The sequence below is a fragment of the Chiloscyllium plagiosum genome, unplaced genomic scaffold (genome assembly GCF_037043375.1).
Source record: "Chiloscyllium plagiosum isolate Xiang-an unplaced genomic scaffold, Cpla_swu_hap1 HiC_scaffold_8, whole genome shotgun sequence".
Lineage (NCBI taxonomy): Eukaryota > Metazoa > Chordata > Chondrichthyes > Orectolobiformes > Hemiscylliidae > Chiloscyllium > Chiloscyllium plagiosum.
Window position 1 is genome coordinate 26,478,039 of NW_028270146.1, and position 25,361 is coordinate 26,503,399.

The window sequence follows — 25,361 nt, forward strand, 5'->3', positions numbered from 1 at the left end:
GTTTATTAAACCAATACTCCCAGTTTTCCAAAACTGCAAAGGAATCACTGGCCTGAAGGGGCTCGTGATCTAATCAAATCCACTATAGTCCCACAGGGGTTAACAGGAGGGGAACAAGGGAGGGAGAGAATGCAAGGGAGACTCAGCACACTTGGCGTATCCACAGATGTGGTCTGGCATCTAGCTCAGAAAAATAGAGCTAGTCAGAGGGCAAAAATATCTTCACATTGTCCAAAATTTCTTTCTTTCCGCAGGGAAAACAAAAATCACTTAAACAAAATAAACAAGAGAAGCATCGATTAAATGCTGGCCAGATTGCCTTTCCTCACACTTTAAAAGAAAAAAAAACTACATCCAGTTTGAAGAGCCTTTCCCAACTGCTGTGGCTCAAGGGGTTGGTCATAGCTAGGCTTCATTTAACATTTGCTTCTGTTTAATATTTGGCTGATTTTTTAAAGTAATTTTTTTTGTACTTTCTCTTTCCGTCTCAAGTCTTCTTTGCACAGGGTTTTGCTTCATCTGGTCTTTATTAATCGAGTGCCAGACAGCTTTGTGATCTTATTCACTACACCAAAATGAAATGAGTCTTTCAGAGCTAAATATAGGCATGTACCACCCCAGAGACAACTTCAAATCTAAATATTGGACTGTGAGATGAATAGATTGAAATGTTTTTATTGATAATATCCAAAAATTTTGCTTTGTTGCACTAAACTTGTTTTGTGAATGAAACTTTAAGGCATTTAATCATTTACTGGTGTCGACTGTCTGTCTACTTTAACACTTTTGACTACTGGAGTGTCTTTTTAGAAGCTTCAATTAGTCAACTGGACATCAGACACATATGATTTAAGATAAAAATTGGAAAAAATAAGTTGTCACTGATTCATGTATCTTTTGATATTAGGCAGCAAAAGCATGAACAATAATCTTAAAAGTAAAATATTGCAGGTGCCAGAAATGAAAGGAAAGACAAAAGAAAGTCTTGAAACAGTTAGGTTAGAGAGCATCAGTAGAAGGAGAAATGTTTCAAATTGATGGCCTTCCATCAGAACATGCACTCTCTGGATCTATCTCTCTACAGTACCACTGTCTTGGACTACCTCAAATGGGTCCTGTTCTCTATTTCCCTTTCTGAAGTCACATCAGGCTCGAAATGTTAACTCTTTTCTCTTTCTAAGCATGTGGCCAGATCTGCTGGGTTCTATTCCCTGATTTCAATTCAGATTTCCAGCATCTGCAGTATTTTGTTTTTAGTTCCAGTATGGCCAACTGTTACCTCAACCAAAAATCTTTTCCTTTCCTTCAGGTATCAAAGATTGCAAGCTTCCACATTTCTGCAAACAACATTTGCAATTTACTTTCATCTGTAGCAAAGAGGTCAGATCCCTATACCTCTTGTCTTGCACCATTCTTGGTATCCAGTTCTGGCTTCTTCTTTTCATCCCCTTCCTTCATCCCACCGTCTGAGGCTTATCTTCAGCTATTTTCAGCTGATGTTGTGAAATTCCCTGAATTTTTCAGACTTACCACGCTTTCCTGCTCCTTTAAGAATCCCTTTTAAAAAAAACATGTCTTCGATCAAGCATTCGGTCTCTGAGCTTACTTGACATGGTGTCCAATTTCGTCCAGTTGCATTTCTGTGAACTATGTTGGAATGTTCCAATGCCATAAAAATATCATTGTAATTATTAATATTTCCAGTGTTGTGCTCATCTGGTCATGCATGCTGGTGACTAGAGCATGTGCAGCCCCTAAACAGCCGCATTTGAAACATGAAATGTGGGCTTCACTATATGGCCATTAGGCACTGTCTTCTTTACCAGGAACACAAGACTTTTATCGAAGCTATCATGGTTCAACCCAAACTCAATACCCACAGGTAAAACTCTTGTTGTTGTAACACTCTTGTGTCACCCATTCCTTTAGATTACTTCTCAGCTGCCTATCTGGGTTGGGAGGTAAATGCAACATTACGTTACAATAATTCATTGCAAGGCCACACAAATCGCTTTGCTGTCTATGGCATTCATTTTGCACCCATGCTGATAACTTGCAATTAAGTATTTTTAAATTATTCACTCATAGAATGTGGGTGTTGCAGGCTGGGCCAGCATTTCTTGCCCATTCCTGTTTGCTTTTGAGAAGGTGAGTTACCTTCTTGAGTGGCGGCAGTCCGTTTGTTACACCTACAATGTCCTTAGGGAGGGAATTCCAGGATTTTGACCCAGTGATATTGAAGAACCAGTGATATATTTCCAAATCAGATTGGTCAAAGGCATGGAAGGAATCTTCAAGGTGTTAAGTGAATAAGGAGGGCTGTAAAGGGTGGCACAATGGTTGGCACTACTGTCTCACAGTGCCAGGCACTTAGGCTTGATTTTGGCCTTGGGTGACTTGTGTGGAATTTGCATGTTCTCCCCATGCCTGTGTGGATGCTCCAGTTTCGTTCTACAGTCCAAACTTATGCAGGTTAAGTGGATTGGCCATGGTAAATTACTCCACCGTGCAGGTTTGTGCAGGCTGGGTGGATTAGCCATGATGAATGCAGGGTTATGGGGATAGGATAGGGGTGGGTTGTTGCAGACTCAATGGGCCACATGGCCTCCATTTGCACTGTAGGGATTCTATGATTCTAAAGTTGGTGAGCAATCTGATGCCCTCAGGTGGGTAGATTAGGTTAAACAGACTTTTGATATCTAAGCCCACAACATAAAGACACAAAATTATGATGAATAAGTAAAGGATAAGGCCTAGTTTATGGAATTAAAGAGAGTGAGGGGGCACCAACGAGGAGTTTGACTGCAAACAACAGTGAGAGGGTTCAAAGTGGTTCTTAATGGGACAGAGAGAGGTGTCAAGCCAAATTAATTTGGTAAATCAAGATTAGGGACTGATGATAGCCTAATGATAATCAACCAGATATAAGGAACAGAATCATGAAGTTAGCATTACCCAGGGAAAGAGTAAACAGAAAGCAGATGAATACACAGAAACTGGTGGTCTGAAGTTCATATGCTTTAATGCAAGGGGTATAGTGGTTAAAGCAGACAAACTTAGGGCTTGGATTGGTGCCTGGGAGTATGACATTACTGCGATCATAGAGACTTGATTGAAGGAAGGGCATGATGGCAACTAAATATTCCAGGATATAGATGCTTCAGACAGGACAGGAAGGGAAATAAAAGTGGGGGAGGAATTGCATTGCTGGTCAGGGATGATATCACGGCTGTGCTAAAGGAGGACACTATGGAGGGCTTGAGCAGTGAGACATTATGGGTACAGCTGAGAAATAAGAAGGGTGCAATTACACTGTTGAGGCCTGTACAACAGGCCTCCCAGCAGTGAGCATGAGGTAGAAGAACAAATAGGTAAACAGATTATGGAAAGATGTAGAAGCAACAAGGTGGTAGTGATGAGTGAGTTTAATTTTCCCACCATTGACTGGGATATACTTAGTGTCAGAGGTCTGGATGGGGCAGAATTTGTAAGGAGCATTCCAGAGCAGTATGTCAAAAGTCCAATGAAGGAAGGGGCCATATTGGACCTGGTGTTGGGAAATGGGCTAGGCAAGGTGGTAGAGGTTGCAGTGGGGGCCTTCTTTGGAAAAAGTGACCACAATTCTGTAAGTTTTAGATACTTGGAGACAAAGATGAGAGTTCTCCTAAGGGAAGAGTACTAAACTGGGCCAAGGCCAGTTATATCAAAATTTGGCAAGAGCTGGGAAATGTGGATTGGACTCAGCTATTTGAAGGGAAGCCCACATTTGATATGTAGGAGGCTTTCAAAGATAGGTTGAAGTTAGTGCAGGTTTGGCACGTCCCTTTGAAAACAAGGGATAGGAAAGGCAAGAATCGTGAACCATGGCAGACAGAAGAAATTGTGCAACTAGCCAAGAGGAAAAGGGAAACGTACATAAGTCCAAGCTAAGAACAGCACAGACTTTGGAGGAATATCAGAAGAGTAAGACCAATCTTAAACGAGGAATCAAGCTGGCTAAAAAGGGTCATGAAATAACTTTAGCAAGCAGAATTAAGGAGAATCCCAAGGCCTTTTATTCATATAGAAGAAGTAAGAGGGTAACTAGAAAAAGAGCTGATCCATTAAAGGATAAGGAAGGAATGTTGTGTGTCGAACCTGAGAAAATGGTGAGATTCTCAATGAGTACTTTGCATCAGTGTTCACATGAGGAAAGGGACATGATGAATGTTGAGATTAGAGAGAGAAGTTTGTTAACTCTGGATCACATTGACATAAGAAAGGAAGATGTGTTGGGTAGGCTAAAGGATAATAAGGTGGACAAATCCCCAGGACTGGATGAGATCTATCCGAGGTTGCTGAGGGAGGCTAGAGAGGAAATAATTGGGATCCTGACAGATATCTTTGAAGCATCCTTAAACACAGGTGAAGTGCCAGAAGACTTGAAGGTTGCTAATGTTGTCCCCCTATTCAAGAAGGGTAGTTGGGATATTCCAGGTCACGACAGACCAGTGAGCCTGATATCAGTGATGGGAAAGTTGCTGGAGAAGATACTGAGGGATAGGATCTCTTGATATTTGGAAGAGAATGGGTTTAACAGTGATAGGCAACATAGTTTTATGCAGGGGAGATCATGCCTTACCAACTTAATTTGAGGAACTGATCAAGTTGATAGATGAAGGAAGGGCTGTAGATGTCATATTTATTAACTTTAGTAAGTCATTTGTTAAAGTTTCTCATGGTAAACTAATGAAGAAAGTGAAGTCACATGGTGTGCAGGGTTTAGATTAGATTTTTTAGATTACATTACAGTGTGGAAACAGGCCCTTCGGCCCAACAAGTCCACACCGACCCGCCGAAGCGCAACCCACCCATACCCCTACATTTACCCCTTACCTAACACTACAGGCAATTTAACATGGCCAATTCACCTGACCTGCACATCTTTGAACTGTGGGAGGAAACCGGAGCACCCGGAGGAAACCCACGCAGACACGGGGAGAACGTGCAAACTCCACACAGTCAGTCGCCTGAGGCGGAAATTGAACCCGGTCTCTGGTGCTGTGAGGCAGCAGTGCTAACCACTGTGCCACCGTGCCGCCCGTGTTCTAGCTAGATGGGTAAAGAACTGATTGAGCACCCGGAGACAGAGAGTAGTAGTTGAAGGGGGTTTTTCGAAATGGAGAAAGGTGACCAGTTGTGTTCCACAAGAGTCAATGCTGTGGCTACTGTTGTTTGTGATATACATAAATGATCTGGAAAAGGGCATTGGTGGTCTGATCAGTAAGTTTGCAGATGACACGAAGATTGGTGGAGTAGCAGAAAGCATAGGGGGCTGTCAAAGAATACAGGAGAATATAGATAGACTGGAGAGTTGGGCAGAGAAGTGGCAGATGGAGTTCAATCCAGGCAAATGTGAGGTGATGCATTTTGGAAGGTCTAATTAAAGAGTAAACTATACTGTAAATGGAAAAAACTTGGGAAACTTTGATGAGCAGAAAGATCTGGGAGTGCAGGTCCATTGTACCCTGAAGGTGGTTGCACAGGTGGATAGAGTGGTCAAGAAGACATATGGAATGCTTGCCTTCAGCCGACGGGATATTGAGTATAAGAGCTGGCAGATCATGTTAAAATTATACAAGACTTTGATTATGCAGCATTTAGAATACTGTGTACAGTTCTGGTTGCCACATTGCCAAAAGGATGTGGACGCTTTGGAGAGGGTGCAGAGGAGGTTTGCGAGAATGTTGCCTGGTATGGAAGGTGCTAGCTATGAAGAGAGGTTGAGTAGGTTAGGATTGTTTTCATTAGAAAAAAAGAGATTGAGGGGGACCTGATTGAGGTCTAAAAATTCATGAAGGGTATAGACAGGGTGGATAGAGATAAGGTTTTTCCCAGGGTGAGGGATTCAGTAACAAGAGGTCACGTTTTCAAGGTGACAGGTGAAAAGTTTAAGGGGGATATATATGGAAAGTACTTTACACAGAGGGTGATAGGTGCCTGGAACGCATTGCCAGCAGAGGTAGTAGAGGCAGGCACGGTAAATTCATTTATGATGCATCTGAACAGATGCATGAATAGGTGGGGAGCAGAGGGATACAAATGCTTAGGAATTAGGCGATAGGTTTAGACAGTGATTTTGGGTCAGCTAAGGCTTGGAGGGCTGAAGGGCCTCTTCCTGGGCTGTAAATTTTCTTTATTTTTTGTTCTGTAATAACGTACTAGAAAAGGAATTGACACAATGTCACTTTTGCCTCAACAAACACACAGCAAAGCGTGGAGCTACCATTTTGCTGTGGCCTTTCAAGATATTTGCCGAATCAACCTTTTCAGAAATGTTGTTACAAACCTCTGGAACCGGTGGAACTTGAATCTGGGCCTCCTGGCTCAGATACTAGGACACTATCACTGCAAGAGCTCTGCAATGCAATTAAATGTTCCCTTGACCGGATTTCTAAAAATGAAAACAAGTCTCCAAGTTTATTTTTTTTTGAAAAGTCAATGTATATTTTCCCTTCTTCTCCAATGTCTGTTGCAAAGACATTAAATATTAATCACACTTAGGCCTTGAAAGAAATGTCTTCGTTGGTAAAGAAAATAGTAGAACTGACATTGTGACTGGTTCATCCTATCCTCCTCTCTGTCTGGTTTTGAACTTTTAAAGATGTTGCAACCCTATCTAGATTTTATTCAGGATGGAATCTTTCAGAGGAAAAATAGGGCTGAAAGTTAACTTGAAAGGTAAATCATACATAGCAGTCATGCTGTATTATTTCAGTAGCAGATGAGAGAGATAACAGAACAGTGTGGGGTTTGAGCTGAATCCAAGTTTCTATGCAAACCAGATCTGTAGTGCTCAATTCATTGTTGCAGGCTTGCCCAATTCCACTTTCTTTTTGTTGGAAAAATGGCTATGTCATTCCCTCTTCTAGAAGTTGGCACAGTTCAGCTCTAATTGTGGATTTACAACCAGTGTCAGTCTGTGTGTTTATAACATCTCACCTTGACTTTACAGGGAAATTGACCCTTAAACTCAAAGGTAAAGTAAAAATTCGGCTCAATCCCAAGTTTCCATCCCAATATCGGAAGCAGCCTAAGTCGAATAACACTCAGTTTACATTCAGTTAAAATAGCTTCTGTCCCTCCCCCAATCTCTGTACACTCCTCTCTCTTTTAAAAACTGGACAGTTTTGGATTTAGGGAATGAAGCTTATCCACATTGTTGGATTCTGTTTCATAACATTCATAAGGCTTGAGAGAGTGACATAAAATGCACAGCACAGAAACAGGCCATTCAGCCCAACTAACCTATTTCTGGGAAAATGACGGTTCTATAGAACAAACTGAAGGCTGAATTAAAATGTAAGATAGATTACCTTACTTGACACCTTAGGTCAAACTGATTTGTTTGTAACACTGAAATTGCTCAAACACTGGAGGATCAGAGAGCTGGAAAGAACGAGCATAGCTATTCCCCTGAATGTGCTCATGTGTGAACTTCTGTTTGTGCTTTGAGGCAGGTTGTTCATGCAAAAGGGGTGTGAATTTCAAATTAACATTATACTGAAATTTGATTCTTATGAACATATGTATAATTTTCAGTGATCTTTACTGGGGATGTGTCTTTCAACTGCATACAATTGGAATGGGTCTTGGAGATAGACCTTTACAGGGAAGGCAAATCAATATATTTGAAAATGGGATTTATTCTCTTTAAATAACAAATTTAAGAAACAATGATTAGATAATATCCTTTGTCAGGTTTATTGTGTTGGCACCTTAGGAGTGATGTCCTACAAGAGCTCAACATGCAAATGAGCCAAATATCTGGATGTTAACACGTAGCCACAGGGTGACTGCCACACTCAAGGCACAGTTTGTGTTTGGAGATTAGTCTGTACTATATGTTTTAGTTCGGCTGCAAATTTTCTTTTTAAAAGAAATTACAGACCAAAGAGCTTGAAAGACAAGGGGAGCAGCAGGAAACAAAGTATAACAACAATTCAGATGTTCACATAGTGCAGAAAACACAAGGCTACATAATATGCATATTAACTGCCAGTATCTCTAAGTTAGCCAAGTTTGTGTCAGCAGCCAAATAATTCAAGCAGAGTCCATCTAAAAGCTACTTCAAATTTGAGTGGCCTTTGGGAGTCCAACCCATGTTGAGCTGAGAAAAGATGTGCCTAAATTCAAGTTACAAAACAAGAACAGTGCAGAGCCAATGAAACACATCCTCAGACAGGTTTCAAGCAAAAAAAAGAAACAGAAAAGGTTTAAGTAGTGAAATCACAGAAGGAGGAATACTAAATCCTCAGCATGACCAGGAAAGCTATGGATTTCCATTCTGAGTTCAAACTCTTTAAACAAAAGATACAGCCTTGTTTCAACAGCCAAGCATTTGAAGAACAAATAAAGCAAGCTGTGTAAGATACTTATAGTAGTTCTTAATGAGGAATTACACAGACTCACCATCTCAGGCTTATCTCAAGTGGTCCAGAAAAAAACCCCACAAAGTTAAGGAACATATTTGAAGGAAGCTGCAAGGAAGAGTCAACTTCAGAATTGACTACTAAGAATTGAGGATTGATGAGGGCAGAGCGGTAGATGTGATCTATATGGACTTCAGTAAGGCATTTGACAAGGTTTCCCATGGGAGACTGATTAGCAAGGTTAGATCTCACGGAATACAAGGAGAACTAGCCATTGGATATAGAACTGCCTCAAAAGTAGTAGACAGAGGGTGGGGGCGGAGGATTGTTTTTTCAGACTGGAGGCCTGTGATCAGTGGAGTGCCACAAGGATCGATGCTGGGCCCGGTACTTTTCATCACTTACATAAATAATTTGGATGCGAGCAAAGAGGTACAGTTAGTAAGTTTGCAGATGACACCAAAATTGGAGGTGTAGTGGACAGTGAAGAAGGCTATCTCAGATTACAACAAGATTTTGATCAGATGGGCCAATGGGCTGAGAAGTGGCAGATGGAGTTTAATTTAGATAAATGTGAGGTGCTGCCCACATTTTAGGAAAGCAAATCTTAGCAGGACTTATACACTTAATAATAAGGTCCTAGGGAGTGTTGCTGAACAACAAGACCTTGGAGTGCAGGTTCATTGCTCCTTGAAAGTGGAGTCGCAGGTAGATAGGATAGTGAAGAAGGCGCTTGGTATGCTTTCTTTTATTGGTCAGAGTATTGAGTACAGGAGTTGGGAGGTCATGTTCTGGCTGTAGAGGACATTGGTTAGGCCATTGTTGGAATATTGCGTGCAATTGTGGTCTCCTTCCTATCGGAAAGATGTTGTGAAACTTGAAAGGGTTCAGAAAAGATTTACAAGGATGTTGCCTGGGGTGGAGGATTTGGGCTCGAGGGAGACATTGAATAGGCTGGGGCTGGTTTCCCTGGAGCATCAGAGGCTGAGGGGCAGCCTTATAGAGGTTTATAAAATCATGAGGGGCATGGATAGGATAAATAGACAAGGTCTTTTCCCTGAGTTGGGGGAGTCCAGAACTAGAGGCCACAGGTTTCGGGTGAGAGGGGAATGATATAGAAGAGAACCTAAGGGGCAACTTTTTCGCACAGAAGGTGATAAGTGTATGGAATGAGCTGCCAGAGGAAGTGGGTGGAGGCTGGTACATTTGCCACATTTAAAAGGCATCTGGATGGGTATATGAATAGGAAGGGTTTGGAGGGATATGGGCCAGGTGCTGGCAGGTGGGACTAGATTGGGTTGGGATATCTGAACGGCATGGACAATTTGGACCAAAGAGTCTGTTTCCATACTGTCCATTTCTATGACTCTATGGATCTATGATGCACTACAGATAAAGGATAAAAGAATCAATACATCAATTTGTCAGCAGATGCCATAATATGGGCAATGAATGCAACCTTTTCAGAGGCTGCACTATCAAAGTAAAAGATGGAGTCGGTGATTGCCTCAACATCTATGAAAACCTTTCAGAATGACTTCTTGTAAAAAAATAAGATTGTGGCATTGATTTATCCTGAGCAGATGACAGAAATGCAAAGCTATTGTAATTGATCAACAGCACCATCAAGCAATAGATACAGCAGACAAGGCGGACACTTCATCCAGGACATAAGTTACAAATATGGCCTATTGGATCCATCATGAAGCTATCCTTCTTTTCAAGATCTGTGCTAGGCCTGAGGTACAAAAGAAACTGGGTTCTCCTATACAAGAAATTTGGCTCCAAAGATGCTGCCAAAAATTAAAAAAGACAATTCAACAGAAGGCAGGCACAGCAATATGGAACAACAGCAAGGAGCACACCAGAAGATGCATAAATTTAAGCCAACACATAAAGTTAACAGCAAAACACACCTGAAACAAGATGCAGAGTGGAACAACTTCCATCCAGAGAATGAATAGGCTTTACACATGGTAAACGTAATACCTAGTGTGGACAAAGTCAACCACGGCAGGGTGGCACAGTGGTTAGCACTGCTGCCTCACAGCGCCAGAGACCCGGGTTCAATTTCCGCTTCAGGCGACTGACTGTGTGGAGTTTGCACATTCTCCCCGTGTCTGCGTGGGTTTCCTCCGGGTGCTCCGGTTTCCTCCCACAGTCCAAAAATGTGCAGGTTAGGTGAATTGGCTACGCTAAATTGCCCATATTGTTAGGTGCAGCGGTAAATGTAGGGGAATGGGTCCGGGTGGGTGTGCTTCGGCGGGTCGGTGTGGACTTGTTGGGCCGAAGGGCCTGTTTCCACACTGTAAGTAATCTAATCTAACTGGAAACTTTCAACAATGAACATCATTTACCCAAAGGAAACAGACAAACAAGCATTCAGAACAGAGTCTAACACTGGAGCTAATGCATATATCTTAGCAGTTCTGAAAGAAATCTACGAGGAACATTGGAACTCAATAGTATAACTGACAACCACTAAAGTAATTACATACAATGGGCTGCATTGGTACAATGCACTAATACACTAACAATGCATTGTAGCTATGGCAACCCGACATAGAAACTACAAATATTTTAACTACTAGACATGAGCGGGCTAGTAATGACAGTTCTACCAACATGTACAGCTCTCAACATTGTGACTATCCATGAGATCACCAAGGTACCCATGGTGGCAGAAGATGACAAGAATGCTTCCATTGAGTCAGTTCGGCACTGACAACATTTTTACTCTGACAGGTTTGATGCCAGAGGACATTTCAAGAATATTCAATCCATCAATCAACACTCCCAGAAAATGTAGCATTCATGAACAAGGAAAGCTTAAATGTATGCGATGCCAAAGCCACGGCACCAGCAACGTTTACAGTCACACAAAATTCCATTGGTTTCTTTGACCAAAAACACCACTGTTAATGGAGATGACCGTATCTTAGTCACTGACTATTTCTCAAGATTTCCAATTGTAATCAATAGTCACATTGAATGCCATATACATTCTGTTTTGTACCTGAAGAAATCATTTCTGATAATGGGCTACAGAATACAAGTAGGCCTTTCAAGGATATGTGTTCCAATGGGGAGTGAAACAGGTAATGTCATCACTACATTACACAAGGCTTAATGGTCTCACTGAGTGAATGGTTCACAACATATACAGATTTAACAATTCAGAGCTCTGCGTATCAGTTACCAACACCAGCAGAGGGCAATTGAGAATGACTTTGCCAAGGCACCGCCTATCCAACTTCTCCGAGCTGCTGGAAACATTTCTTGACAAACAAGAGAGCTGGGATATAAGCAGCATGCAGGTGGTGAGCCAGGATAAAAGGTCAGACTTTCGCATCTCACAACAGGAACTCTGTTACACAGATTACAATATTACAGATTTTTTTTATGGTGCTAAAGGAGGCCATTCAATTTCTCCTCTATGCCAGCATGTTTTATGAGTCATGGCACTTAACAGAGCAATGCAGCCAGCTAAGGAAGTGTAAATGAAAGAATACACCCAGAAGATGACCGTTGATAGGTAACAATATCAACAGGATACATATTGGCACACTAATGACAACAATCAACACACTGGTGATACATCTGCAAATCAAGAACAAACAAAGCCAAAATCCATACTTCCAGGAAGCTATATCTTAACAGGATCTAGAAAAACTCTTAAGCTATCAAAACAATATATATATCTTAAGAATTCTGCAGTTGTCAATTTTATAATCACTACCCCTGCGTAACTAACTTTGCAGTTATCAAATGTTTATGTGCTTAGATTTGTAGCACGTGAGAAATATCTTTGGGAAATATCTTTCGTAAATTTGAAGTGATATCATTATCACAGAGTCATACGGCATACAAACAGGCCCCTTGATCCACCATATCTATGCAGACCAACAAACATCAAAAGACAGTAATCCCATTTACCTGCACTTGTTCCACAGCCTCCTATGCTCCAGCACTTGAAGTACTCATCCAGATGTGTCTTTAACAGGACAACACGTAAGTAAGTCCCCTGATGTTGTTACATTGACCATATATCACAGATTCTTTTGAATTGTAGCACTTGAGATGCAGACTGCATCTAGAGATTGCTCTGTACTGTATGCATTAATATAGCTGTAAATAAACCCATGAGAGATCTTCAATTAAATGAAATCCATGCACATTACTTGTGATACATTTAGATAAACAACAATATTATGACAAGGTTATTTTTGGTAATTATCTCTCAAGAATTTAGATGGCAGGATTTCCAATGTGGGTACTTTATTTTATGTTATCTAGGACACAAGAAATATGGTAACTCAATGTCAATTACTAAGAAGCAGGCTGCCTAAATCCAAGTTCATTCACAAAGATGCATCAACTGACCGAGGGACAACGAACACTATTGTGAGATCACTGACATTGATCATACTGACAAGACAGCCATGAACAATGGAGAGTGTAAATACAGTTGTGTCTGGTATGCACTGAGTGGTATCAGCTTCAGTTATACCCTTCACAGTCATTTCTTTGCTGCTGGGCACTCTGTCAAAAATTCCATTAGTCTTCTTGGTGGGAGATATCAGGACAGCACTTAAGTCAGTGAATCAGGGTTTCTCCAACTACCTTGCTGCCTTCTGAAACCAGAACTATGGTCAATGTAACAACATCAGGAGACTTACTTGCATGCTGTCCTGTTAAAGCCCAAAATGTATGGAGCTACACTCTTACCATTCACTGAGGCATTCTCTCAGGCTTTGATAGCTATACGATTTTTGCTTCAGTTATTCATGGAGTTTTCACACATTCTGTACGTAGAACATAGAACAGTACAGCACAGAAATAGGTCGTTCAGCCCATCATGTCTGCTCTGACCATGATACCATTCTAAACCAATCCCATCTGCCTGCACATGGTCTGTATCCCTCAATTCCCTGCCTGTTGATGTGTCTTGTCTAAATGCCTCTGAAATGTTGGTATAGTGTTTGCTTCTACCACCTCCAAGCACAAACTATCCTTTGTGTAAAAGTGATGAAGCTGAGCTTTGACAAAGGGTCAGTTAGACTCGAAACGTCAGCTCTTTTCTCTACTTACAAATGCTGCCAGACCTGCTGAGATTTTCCAGCATCCACAATAATTTGCTTTTATGAAACTTGACAGGCTAAGTTTCGATGAATTAGCAGCATGGCTTAAATTGTATGACTGCTGATGTGTCCTGGTTAAGGAGTGTATGTTTTGAGAATTAAAGAAGTTCATCCTTCAATGTGTGTGATTTAAAGGAGTGGTGTGGCTGATATGACTTGGAATGATGTAACAATGTAAATTAAGGGGACTTATCACAATGCCACCTTTTCCCTGGTGTTCAAACATTGACAGAAAACCATTTTGTAGAGGTGAAAAATGTGTTGCTGGAAAAGTGCAGCAGGTCAGGCAGCATCCAAGGAGCAGGAGAATCGACATAAGCCCTTCTTCAGGAATCCACGATGTAGAGGTGCAGGGGCATGGGAACCCAGACTGTAGCTTTAGGGTGCAGGACCTGGAGTGTAGGGAGGTTAGGAACATGGCATCATTTTCAAAGGAGGGTGCCTGTAAACAGGAAAGTGGCTTGAAGTGTGTATACTTCAATGCAAGAAGTATACGAAATAAGGTAGGTGAACTTGCAGCGTGGGTTGGTACCTGGGACTTCGATGTTGTGGCTATTACGGAGACATGGGTAGAACAGGGACAGGATTGGCTGTTGCAAGTTCCAGGGTTTAAATGTTTTAGTAGGGTCAGAGGTGGGGGCAAAAGAGGGGGAGGTGTGGCATTGCTTGTCAAAGATAGTATTACAGCTGTGGAAAGGACGATGGATGAAGACTCGCCATCAGAGGTAGTTTGGGCTGAGGTTAGGAATAGGAAAGGTGAGGTCACCCTGTTAGGAGTTTTTTACAGGCCCCCTAATAGTCCTAGAAACGTAGAAGAAAGGATTGCGAGGATGATTCAAGAGAAGACTGAAAGTAATAGGGTGGTTGTTATGGGGGACTTTAACTTTCCTGATATTGATTGGGAAAGCTATAGCTCAAGTTCGTTAGATGGGTCAGTGTTTGTCTAATGTGTGCAGGAGGGTTTCCTGACACAATATGTAGATAGGCCAACAAGAGGTGAGGCCATACTGGATTTGGTTCTGGGTAATGAACCAGGCTAGGTGTTAGAATTAGAGGTAGGTGAGCACTTTGGGGACAGTGACCACAATTCAGTGACTTTTACTCTAGTGATGGAGAGGGATAAGAGTGCACTACAGGGCAAGAGTTATAGCTGGGGGCAGGGAAATTATGATGCAGTGAGGCATGAGTTAGGATGTGTGGCCTGGAGTAAGCTTCAAGGCAAGGGTGTAATTGATATGTGGAGCTTGTTCAAGGAGCAACTATTGAGTGTCCTTGATAAGTATGTACCCGTCAGGCAGGGAGGAAAGGGTCGTGTGAGGGAGCCGTGGTTTAATAAGGAATTGGAATCCCTTGTTAAATGGAAGAGGGCGGCCTATGTAAAGATGAGGCGTGAAGGTTCAATTGGGGTGATTGAGAGTTATAAGGTAGCCATGAAGGACCTGAAGAGAGAGCTAAGAGCAGCAAGGAGGGGACATGAAAGGTCCTTAGTTGGTAGGATTAGGGAAAACCCTAAGGCTTTCTATAGGTATGTCAGGAATAAAAGAATGACTAGGGTAGGAATAGGTCCAGTCAAGGATAGTAGTGGGAAGTTGCGTGTGGAGGCTGAAGAGATTGGGGAGACACTGAATGAATACTTTTCGTCAGTATTCACTCAGGAACAGGACATTGTTGTCGATGTGAGTACCGAGTCACAATTAAGTAGAATGGATGGCTTTGAGGTATGTAGAGAAGAGGTGTTGGAAATCCTGGAAAGGGTGAAAATAGATAAGTCCCCTGGGCCTGATGGCATTTATCCTAGGATTCTCTGGGAAGCAAGGGAGGAGATTGCAGAGCCATTGGCCTTGATTTTTATGTCCTCGTTGTCTACAGGAGTAGTGCCAGAAGATTGGAGGCTAGCAAATGTGGTTCCCTTGTTTAAGAAGGGGAGTAGGGATAAGCCTAGTAACTATAGGCCGGTGAGTCTCACTTCTGTTGTGGGCAAAATCTTAGAGAGAATTGTAAGGGATAGGATTTATGAACATCTGGATAGGAATAATGTGATCAAGGATAGTCAGCATGGTTTTGTGAAGGGCAGGTCGTGCCTCACAAACCTTATTGAATTCTTTGAGAAGGTGACTAAGGAGGTGGACGAGGGGAAAGCAGTAGATGTGGTGTATATGGATTTTAGTAAGGCGTTTGATAAGGTTCCCCATGGTAGACTAATGCAAAAAATACGGAGGTATGGCATTGAGGGTGAGTTGGAGGTTTGGATTAGGAGTTGGCTGGCTGGAAGAAGACAGAGGGTAGTAGTTGATGGCAAAGGTTCATCTTGGAGTGCTGTCACTAACGGTGTTCCGCAAGGATCTGTTTTGGGACCATTGCTGTTTGTCATTTTTATAAATGACCTGGAGGAGGGGTTAGAAGGTTGGGTGAGGAAGTTTGCGGATGATACGAAAGTCGGAGGAGTGGTAGACAGTGAGGAAGGATGTGGCAGGTTACAGCGGGATATTGATAAGCTGCAGAACTGGGCAGAAAGGTGGCAAATGGAGTTCAATGTAGCTAAGTGTGAGGTGATTCATTTTGGTAAGAGTAATAAAAAGATGGGGTACTGGGCTAACGGTCGGATACTTGGTAGTGTGGATGAGCAGAAAGATCTTGGTGTCCATGTACACAAATCTTTGAAAGTTGCCACCCAGGTAAATAGTGCGGTGAAGAAGGCATATGGCGTACTGGCTTTTATTGGTAGAGGAATTGAGTTCCGGAGTACTGAGGTAATGTTGCAGTTGTATAAGACTCTGGTGCAGCCGCATCTGGAGTATTGTGTGCAGTTTTGGTCCCCATACTATAGGAAGGATGTGGAGGCACTGGAACAGGTGCAGAGGAGGTTTACCAGGATGTTGCCTGGTATGGTAGGAAGATCGTATGAGGAAAGGCTGAGGCACTTGGGGCTGTTTTCATTGGAGAAAAGAAGGTTTAGGGGTGACTTGATAGAGGTGTACAAGATGATTAGGGGTTTAGATGGGGTCGACAGTGAGAATCTTTTTCCACGTATGGAGTCAGCTATTACAAGGGGGCATAGCTTTAAATTAAGGGGGGGGTAGGTATAGGACAGATGTTAGGGGTAGATTCTTTACTCAGCGAGTCGTGAGTTCATGGAATGCCCTGCCAGTAGCAGTGGTGGACTCTCCTTCATTATGGGCATTTAAGCGGGCATTGGATAGGCATATGGAGGATAGTGGGCTAGTGTAGGTTAGGTGGGCTTGGATCGGCGCAACATCGAGGGCCAAAGGGCCTGTACTGCGCTGTATTCTTCTATGTTCTATGTTCTATGTGTTGGACTGGGTTCGACAAGGTCAAAAATCTCACAACACCAGGGTATAGTCCAACAGGTTTATTTGAAAACTCTAGGTGAAGGAGCAACGCTCCAAAAGTTAGTGTTTTCAAATAGACCGATTGGACTATGACCTGGTGGTGTGCGAATTTTGACATTGACAGGAAAGGCACACGTTGTTTAACCTCAGTGTATAGCAGGTAAGACACACAAATGTACTCCTGATCACCAACATGGGGGTGTATGAGGAGGCTTATCAGAGTCTGCATTTACAGGAACTAAATTCTGCTCCAAAAACTCCCCATACAACAGGCATGGCACCCCACTCACGGTTTCAAAACTGAGTTTTCAGCAGTTAACCTTTCTGTAGCTGCTTTTTTTTAAAATTCATTCTTCAGATGTGGGTGTCTCTGGCATTAAGACCAGCATTTATTGCCCATCTATATACAAGAATGTCCCTGATGGAGGAATCCTGTTCGACTCCTTGTGACATTAAAAATTGCTGATGCAGACATCTCTCAATCAACGTGTACAAGCAAAGAGGATTCTTCTTTCAAAATCTTACCTGCAACTTTCAACTAAAAAACAAGATCAGCAGCTGGCCCTTTGCCAGGCCTCTCATTTGCAGTCTGTGACAGTTCTACTGGCCCCACTTCCCTCCCATCCCACGGTAAGGTTTCAAAAACAACAGACTCTCTGCACGATCTGTCACTGTCCCCGTCCCCACCTTGGCCTCTGAACACTGTCGGGCTCATTGAAACGAGAATGTCTACCAGAACTATGGTTACTTTTTAAAGAAACCGATACCTCTTAATCGGCACAAAAGTCACGGACCTTGCTATTCCTTCATGCGCAGCCTACTTAAAAAGGGCTTCAAATCAATTTGAAGCATTGATCGGAGCTGCTGGTTTGAACATGTTTGCACAGATAGCAGCTATGTGAAACTGTCCCTTCTGCCTCATAGCTGTCCGCTTCACAACAGATCAGAGAAATAGCAGGTGAAAGTACAACATTAGAGGACTGATTTGGAGATACTGGTGTTGAACTGGGGTGTACAAATTTAAAATCACACAACACCAGGTTATAGTCCAATAGGGTTAATTGGAAAGCACGAGCTTTCGGAGCGCTGCTCCTTCATCCGAAAGCGAGTGCTTCCACTTAAACCTGTTCAACTATAACCTGGTGTTGTGTAATTTTTAACATTTTGAGGAAGCAGGCCTGGCCAGATTCGAGTTGCATCAGTATACTTAGCAATTAAAAAGGGATGAACTTATTCTTCAAAAGCAACTTCTGAAACACTAAAATACAAAGTATAAAATCATATTCAATGGGTTAAAATTAAACTCTTGGTACAGGTTGTGCCCAAAATGTTTGACTACTAATCACTCACCATGGGCCAAGTACAAACATTTAGGAGACAAGACTTCATTAAATTGTTAAATTTAAGATAACTATTGATATGCAATTTCAATTCACTAGAAGTATTTGCTCTGAACTCAGTTGCAAATGGATTTTGAATTTGTCCATCCATGAGGGAGCTAGAACTGACCTTTATTCAATTGCTGGACCTGTGATTCTCAAACATCAACATCCAAGATAGTGAATGCTAACAGAAACTGTGTTATCAGAACTTTGTGCAATCAGACAGGCAGTGAGTTGCAGTTTGACCAACTTCAGACCTCTGTTTTGGAAGTAACAATCCAAAGAATTGTGGAATTGTTTCATTTCAAGGCACACTGACAATTCTTACCATCACAGATTTAAATATGAATGTAAAGCATTCATGCTCAAAGGTGCAAATGATTTGCATAACTCTGACTGCACTCACCACCACTTTCTCAAGGGCAATGAGGGATGGGTAATATTGCCAGCGACGCCCACATTCTATGAACGAATTTAAAAACAGTGATCAAGCTATCTATTAAAAGCATCATTATTGAAAAATAAACTTCAAGTAGCAATGTGTTTACGATCTGGTATCTGAATACAACTGACTTCATTCATAGTCAATATTTGAGTGGTGCTGGAAAAGCACAGCAGGTCAGGCAGCAGCCCAGGAAAAAGAAAAATTGACTTTTCGGGCAAAAGCCCTTCAACAGGAAAGGGTTTTGTTCATATGTTAGTCTGGCTTAGACACTGGCATTCTGAATTAACAGGTTGTAGGGTCAATACATACTGCAAATATGCAAGTATAATCATTGCAGACACTTAAATCATGAAGTGTGCTTCTCTGGTGAAGATATCTTCCTATGGGGTGAGTTTTTCCGGACTAACATTTAATCTGCTTACTTGAGTTTACATAAGTGATCACATGACAATTGCTGAAATGCAAGAAGGTATCTCAATCACTATATTTCTTCATTATTCCAATAAAAAGTGAAGCTCATCCAACAGTGATGAAAAATTTAATGCAATGTGTTTCAGAGTGAAAGTAACATTGGTGAGGGAATTAGAGAAGCGATACTATTGAGGTGAAGAGAACATAGATTCAGATGGGCGAGTGAGACATCAGTCAGGCAGATCCCTTTAACTTAAATGATCCTCGTTCAAGCTGAGCTTTCTCTAAATGTTGCTGTCCACTGTTGCTATTGCAGACATTCAGAAATGCAGAGCTGACTGGATGCAAAGGGTGGTATAATGATTGGAACCAAGTGGATCTTATTGACAAGGAGATGCTTGACTGGGGCTGTTAACCTGGGCCAAACATGGAGCCCTGGCTGACATATGTAAACGCACTTCAGGGACTGACTGTGCACATGTAAATAAAAGGTGACTTGGTGACGGGATACCAGCCTCTGTGCAGTTATTTCAGGTGGTTAGTGGCAAAGAAACAAGATTTTTTCAAAAAGATAATAAGACAAAAATCTAGTGCAAGAATACGGGTTCCCAATCTCCTAATGTGAAGCTGACACAGGTTTGCCATTGACAAGATAATATTTTCTGATTGTATTTTGGCTCACAAAGCATGGGGACATACCATGAGGGCCAGTAAACACCCATTGATCCATCCAGACTATCACATACAATTTTGTTATCTTGTCTATTGCAATATACACTTTCACCACACCCAAAAAATAAAGCGATCGTTTGAAACAAAAAAAAATTCAGAAGCAGGAGAATTTGGGAACAATAATCTGGGAAAATCTTCCCTGTCTCGCCTCCTCAAGGAGATCATTTCAATGGGATTTGAATAGAACCATAAAGTCATAGAGATGTACAGCACGGAAACAGACCCTTCGGTCCAACCCGTCCATGCCGACCAGATATCCCAACCCAATCTAGTCCCACCTGCCAGCACCCGATACACAATGTTTTTAAATGTTGGAGTTCAGCCTGAAATCTGCAGATTGGGCACCATGTCGGAATCAGTCTAGTCATTAAAACATTTCAGGTTTTGAAAGCAGTTTGCAACTTCCTAACATTAAATGTTCCACTGAAGATATAAGAGATACAATGACAATGAGTTCAAACACTGTTGCAGGATTAGAACATATAGTGCAGACTGACACTTCAGTGTGCAATAAACTGTAGGTTCTACACTATGGAGTTCTTGTGTTTCAAATGAAGCATTAAAACAATTGGTGCAAAAGGTTCTGGCACAATCATCAGAATGATTCCAGATTTGGAGAGCTTACAAGGTTACAAGGTTAGGCTGCAGAAACTGGGACTCTCTGTTGAGGCCGAAGCAGTGAGACTGACCAGATGTGCACAAGATTATGACAAGTTTGGATAAAGTATACAAAGAAATATCTGTTCCCATTAGCTGATGGAAAAAGGACTAAGAGACCCATGATGTAAGGCTTTGGGTGAAAGATGCAGCAGGAACGCAGTGTGGGAGTATTTTTTTCACACTGTGAGTAGTGTCTGGAACTTGCTGGTCACAAAAGTGGTAGGAGCAAAGATTTCAAAAGAAAATTGGATGGACCTTCAAAAAAAAAATTTGCTCCATGGTGAGCTGTCATAGAGTTTATGAACTGAATAACCTCCATCTGTGCTGCAAGTAATTCTATGTGTCTTTGAGCAAGAACAGGGGAAAGATACCCTGATATCCTACATAGTATTTATCTGCTCATTTAACGATTTGATGCTTGTAAGCCCTTGCTAGATACAAAATGGCTGCAGTGATTCCCTAAATAATCAGTGATTGAACTTTAAAAATACATCATGGGATAATCATGGATGTGCAGCTAATCCCTATCATTTTTCTTGATTGAATTCATATTGTCAGCATTTTCAGTCACCAAATCACTTTAATTGATAAAAGAGTGGTGCTCTGTCAATTCTCAATTCCTTGACGATTTAGGGTTGGTCCACATCTTCAATCAGTTGTACGCTTACAAGTTCTGCAGGGTCTTACTGAATTCATGGTAAAGACTGACTTCGCAAGTGCTGCACGGGAAGAGGACATGTGCAGAATTTGGGTCAGACAGGGAAGGAAATGGTTAAAGTGCTGTATGCTTTCTTACTGGTACCAGAAAAGGGCAGGATTATTGTTCTCATAATCAGCTCAGTTTAACAGATTCACACTTGCAAATGTAGAAATGGGGGATTGGTACAGTATGCAAAACTGCATACTTAACTGAAAACCACCCTTATTATTACATACTTAACAGAACAGGTGTCCACAGAAATGAACAGAGAAGATTTTGATTGTAAGATGCATATTTAATTAAACAGGCTTCACACTTGACAAGTGCAATGCTTAGTGCAAAAAATCAGTCTGCTTAAAGTTTGGTATTACCTTTTTAAGAAGCGGTGACATACAATTCTACTGAATGAAATGTGGGATTCTCAACTCTAAGGTTTGTCCGGTAAGTGCCACTGTGTAAAACTAGTGCCCTCTTTTGTCAGCACTTAAGTCTACAATACAAGAAGTATAAACTAGAAGTAATGGAAATATTTTGCAGGTCACACAGCATCTGTGGAGAGGGAAACATTTTGTGTTTTCTATTCAGGTGAATGAGGTTGTTAACTCTGGAAAACAGTATTTGGAGCCCTAGATGATTATAAGGTCGAAGGTAAGAAGGCAGGGTTTGGATCTCCTGCAATGTCTCTGAAAAGCATTGCATGAAAGGTAAGTGGTGTTCGGGAGACAGGAATAATGAATCAATATGCCACAAGAGAAGAGTCCCTTTGGAATTCTGGGAGGAAAGATATATTTGGTGGCAGCATTGTGCTGAAAGTGGTGGAAGTGGTGGAGATTGATCAATTAAATGGTGGTGGCTAATAGGTGGAAGGCGAGGACAAAGTGAATCCTTTCATCTCCTTTCAAATCACCTTTCATGCCCTCAGTCTCACCTTGTGAGTAACACAACAATTTGCACATCTCCTTTAGTTTTATTTCAGTTACTGTTTCTCACTGCTAATATTTCAAGAACAAATGCAGATTGGACCATTACTTTGCTGAACGTGCTTTCATCTGAAGCATGGTCTCTGTTAGCTTGCTGTTTTTATCTGTCTGTGCCACTCCATCTTGGGCCTCTCCACCTCAGATGTTTTGGCTCTTCCAAAAATGCTTAATGTGAGACTCCTGAAACGTAACCTCATTATTTTATTAGCCACTTTGCAGCCTTCAAAGCTCAACATTCAATAACTTAGTATAACGGCTGGAAGATTCCAAAATTTCTCCCAAAGAGTTGTGAATCTGTGGAATTCGCTACCACAAAATGCAGTGGATTCGGGGACAGTGAGTAAAGTTAAGAAGGCGTTAGACAGATTTTTAATTGGTAAAGCGCTGAAGGGATATGGACAGAAGCCAGGAAAATGGAGGTGATGAGCATATCAGCTATGACCGAATGGCAAAGTAGACTCAATGGGCCAAATGGCCTAATTCTGCTCCTATATCTTATGAACTTATGAACTTCAGGAGATGATCATTGCTTCCATTTCTTTCAGACCATAGGGACAAAAAAGGATGGAAGACAAATATTGGTCTTGCCAGACTTGCCAACACCCCATTAAAGGTGGCCATGTACAAATTCTTTTTTTGCTATCTTTATCCATCATTTATTTCTTTATTTGTCCTATTTCTACCCACACATACCTGAATTTTACCACCAACCTGTCATCGTTCAAACACAATTGCTGTACACCCATCACAAAACTTCCCTTTTGCTCATTTATGCATCCCCTCTCCTCAGTCCCTCTTTCCCAGTCTTTACACTTGCTCAAAACAGTTAAAACATCTCCAACTGCTGATGAAAGGCCAGAAGCGAAAGCATTAACGCTGTTGCTCTATCACAGACACTGGCTAATGTGTCAAGTGCTGCTGTATCTTTTTTTTTTATTTGATATTTCCAGCATCCATAGATTTTTGAATTTTGTTTTAGTGAATGCTGAACTACAAAAGGAAAATGACTGTCCTGGTGGAAGGCAGCATATGAATACCAATAAATAGTTTAGACTATAAATAACCATTGCATACAGCTCGACAGCCGTAACTACAGGAGTTCTGCTTAGCAGTTTAAGTAAATACAATCCTTTCTCTCTTGTTTCTGAGATAGCTATGTGCAGTTGGTTCAAAATCTTCTGGATGCTGATTTTAAATGCAACCATTGTTTGCTTGTGCTGCTTTTTACTTGTAGTGTACTCCAGCAGTGTCACTGGCAGAGCACCTTTGAAAATTTTTGTCACAAAGAACGACTCACTCTTTTCTTTCTCTGCCTTTTTTTCTGTGGTTGCTTTTCTTTTCAACTTAACGCCGTTTAATCTTCAGCCAGGGTTTTGCAACTCCCATTAATTCAATCGTACTCACGTGAGGATCAGTGATTCAGGAGGTAGAACAGAAGACGCTGGAAATACTCAGGAGGTCAGGCAGCATCTGGGAACCAAGGAACAGGGTTCATGTTGAAGGTGGATGACCTCTGGGGCAAGTGAGAGCATCAGCAGGTCCTTTTACGGGACAGTAGAGGCAGAATGCCAGGAGAGGTAGCAGAAGATGCAGGGAGAAATCGAGGCATGACTGAAAACAGGAGAGATTTAAATCGCAAAAGCAAAGGAGTTTAAAAAAAGACACAAAGATGGATCTGAAAACATTGGAGTTGATCAAGTGTGGCGCTGGAGAAGGCACAGCAGCTCAGGCAGCATTAGGACCTTCTGCTGAAAATATTGGACAGAATTTTGAACTGCCGTGGTGAGGCAGTTTCACAACCAAGTCAGGTTGGCGAGGGTTTTCATAAAACTGGAAAATCGTTTTACATTGCAACTCCAAAATGATTCCTCCTACTTCTGTTATTTAAACCGAGGTGGGGTGGGGGGAGTGGTGATGTTTGTAGATTAATAGGGGACAGGCATTTCCCTGTCGTGCAATTTCTATATTCAAAATGGCAACTAACTCAGGATTTAACCCAGTAGTCAGTCAGGCTTCAGCAACAAGACCAAGGGTTTCTCCAGCTGTGTGGAGCTCACCAGGGTCAATAAGGTGAGTGCTCTGACGGGCTGGGAAGATTGGTGTGACAATAGCTGCACACCTGATTGCAAGAGATGCTGCAGATCACAACATGAGTGTGGTCTTTTGAATCCCGGCAGTGTGGAAAGACACCGTTCGGCCCATCAAGTCTGCACCAACACTCTGAAGAGCATCCCACCCAGACTCAATTATCCCCGTAACCCTGTATTTATCATAGCTGGCCTGGACATCATTTGGACTGTGGGAGGAAACTGGAGCACTAGACACAAGGAGAATGTACAAATTCCACACAGACAGTCACCCAAGGCTGGAATCTAACCCAGGTCCCTGGCACTGTGAGGCAGCTATGCTAACCAATGAGCCACTGTGCCACCCCATTGACTGATGATTTTCAGGTGATTTTCAACATGTGAGAAGTCAGGTCTCCTGCATTAGACTTCATTCGCCTTGATTTGATTGTCCCTGCTATCAGCCCTCACTGGGACACACAAGGAGTTTTACACAGCTCTGCTTTGGATCTCTAATGGGAAGGACAACCGGGATGGGACCATTCGCTGCTGCCGATTAGCCACTGCCCTTTCACCGCCTATGACGCTTAGCCACCGCCCATTGGCCGCTGAGGACGATTCGCCATCGCAAGTGTTTGTAACTCATTTTTATATATAAACCAATAAAATGATATTTATTTTACCTCTTCTTTTATCAATATGTACTATGCTGTTGTATAAATAAAGGGGACTGAGAAGTATGAAAGAACAGGCGGGAGGGAAAACGATCAGTACATATATATATTTCCGGTGGTGAATAGTCTCCAGAGGTCAGAAGGAAGTGGGACCCCCACCTGATACATGGTCCAGAGGTCCAGAATCAGCTCCTGCCATCGCTGAGCTCTGTAGGAGGCGTAGACTCACCCAACAGGTCACTGCTGCCTTTTGCAGCTTCGTGAAACAAGATCTCCTTTCCACTGGCCAGCTACACATGCATTGCTGGGAGCTACCAACGTATCTGTCTCTGCTGCACTCTCCTCCCCACTGGTTTCACACTCCCCTGTACCCTCCACCAACAACATTCTCTGCATCTTGCTGTTGCAC

At 42.0% G+C, this 25,361-nt stretch overlaps 3 long non-coding RNA genes across 4 annotated transcripts in view; 1 reads left to right on the top strand and 2 right to left on the bottom strand.

Moving 5' to 3' along the window:
• The window catches only part of LOC148149367 (uncharacterized), a 46,425-nt gene extending 21,262 nt beyond the window's left edge, over nt 1-25,163 (bottom strand). Inside the window, exon 1 of the long non-coding RNA XR_015757846.1 lies at nt 25,112-25,163. This is a non-coding gene — a long non-coding RNA (uncharacterized LOC148149367). The remainder of the gene's footprint in view (nt 1-25,111) is intronic.
• Nucleotides 1-25,361, bottom strand: part of LOC122553413 (uncharacterized) — a 92,538-nt gene that overhangs the window by 45,002 nt on the left and 22,175 nt on the right. The window lies entirely within an intron of this gene.
• Nucleotides 21,521-25,361, top strand: part of LOC122553412 (uncharacterized) — a 170,508-nt gene continuing 166,667 nt past the window's right edge. For both annotated transcript variants that reach the window (XR_015757845.1, XR_006312701.2), the window contains exon 1: nt 21,521-21,673. This is a non-coding gene — a long non-coding RNA (uncharacterized LOC122553412). The remainder of the gene's footprint in view (nt 21,674-25,361) is intronic.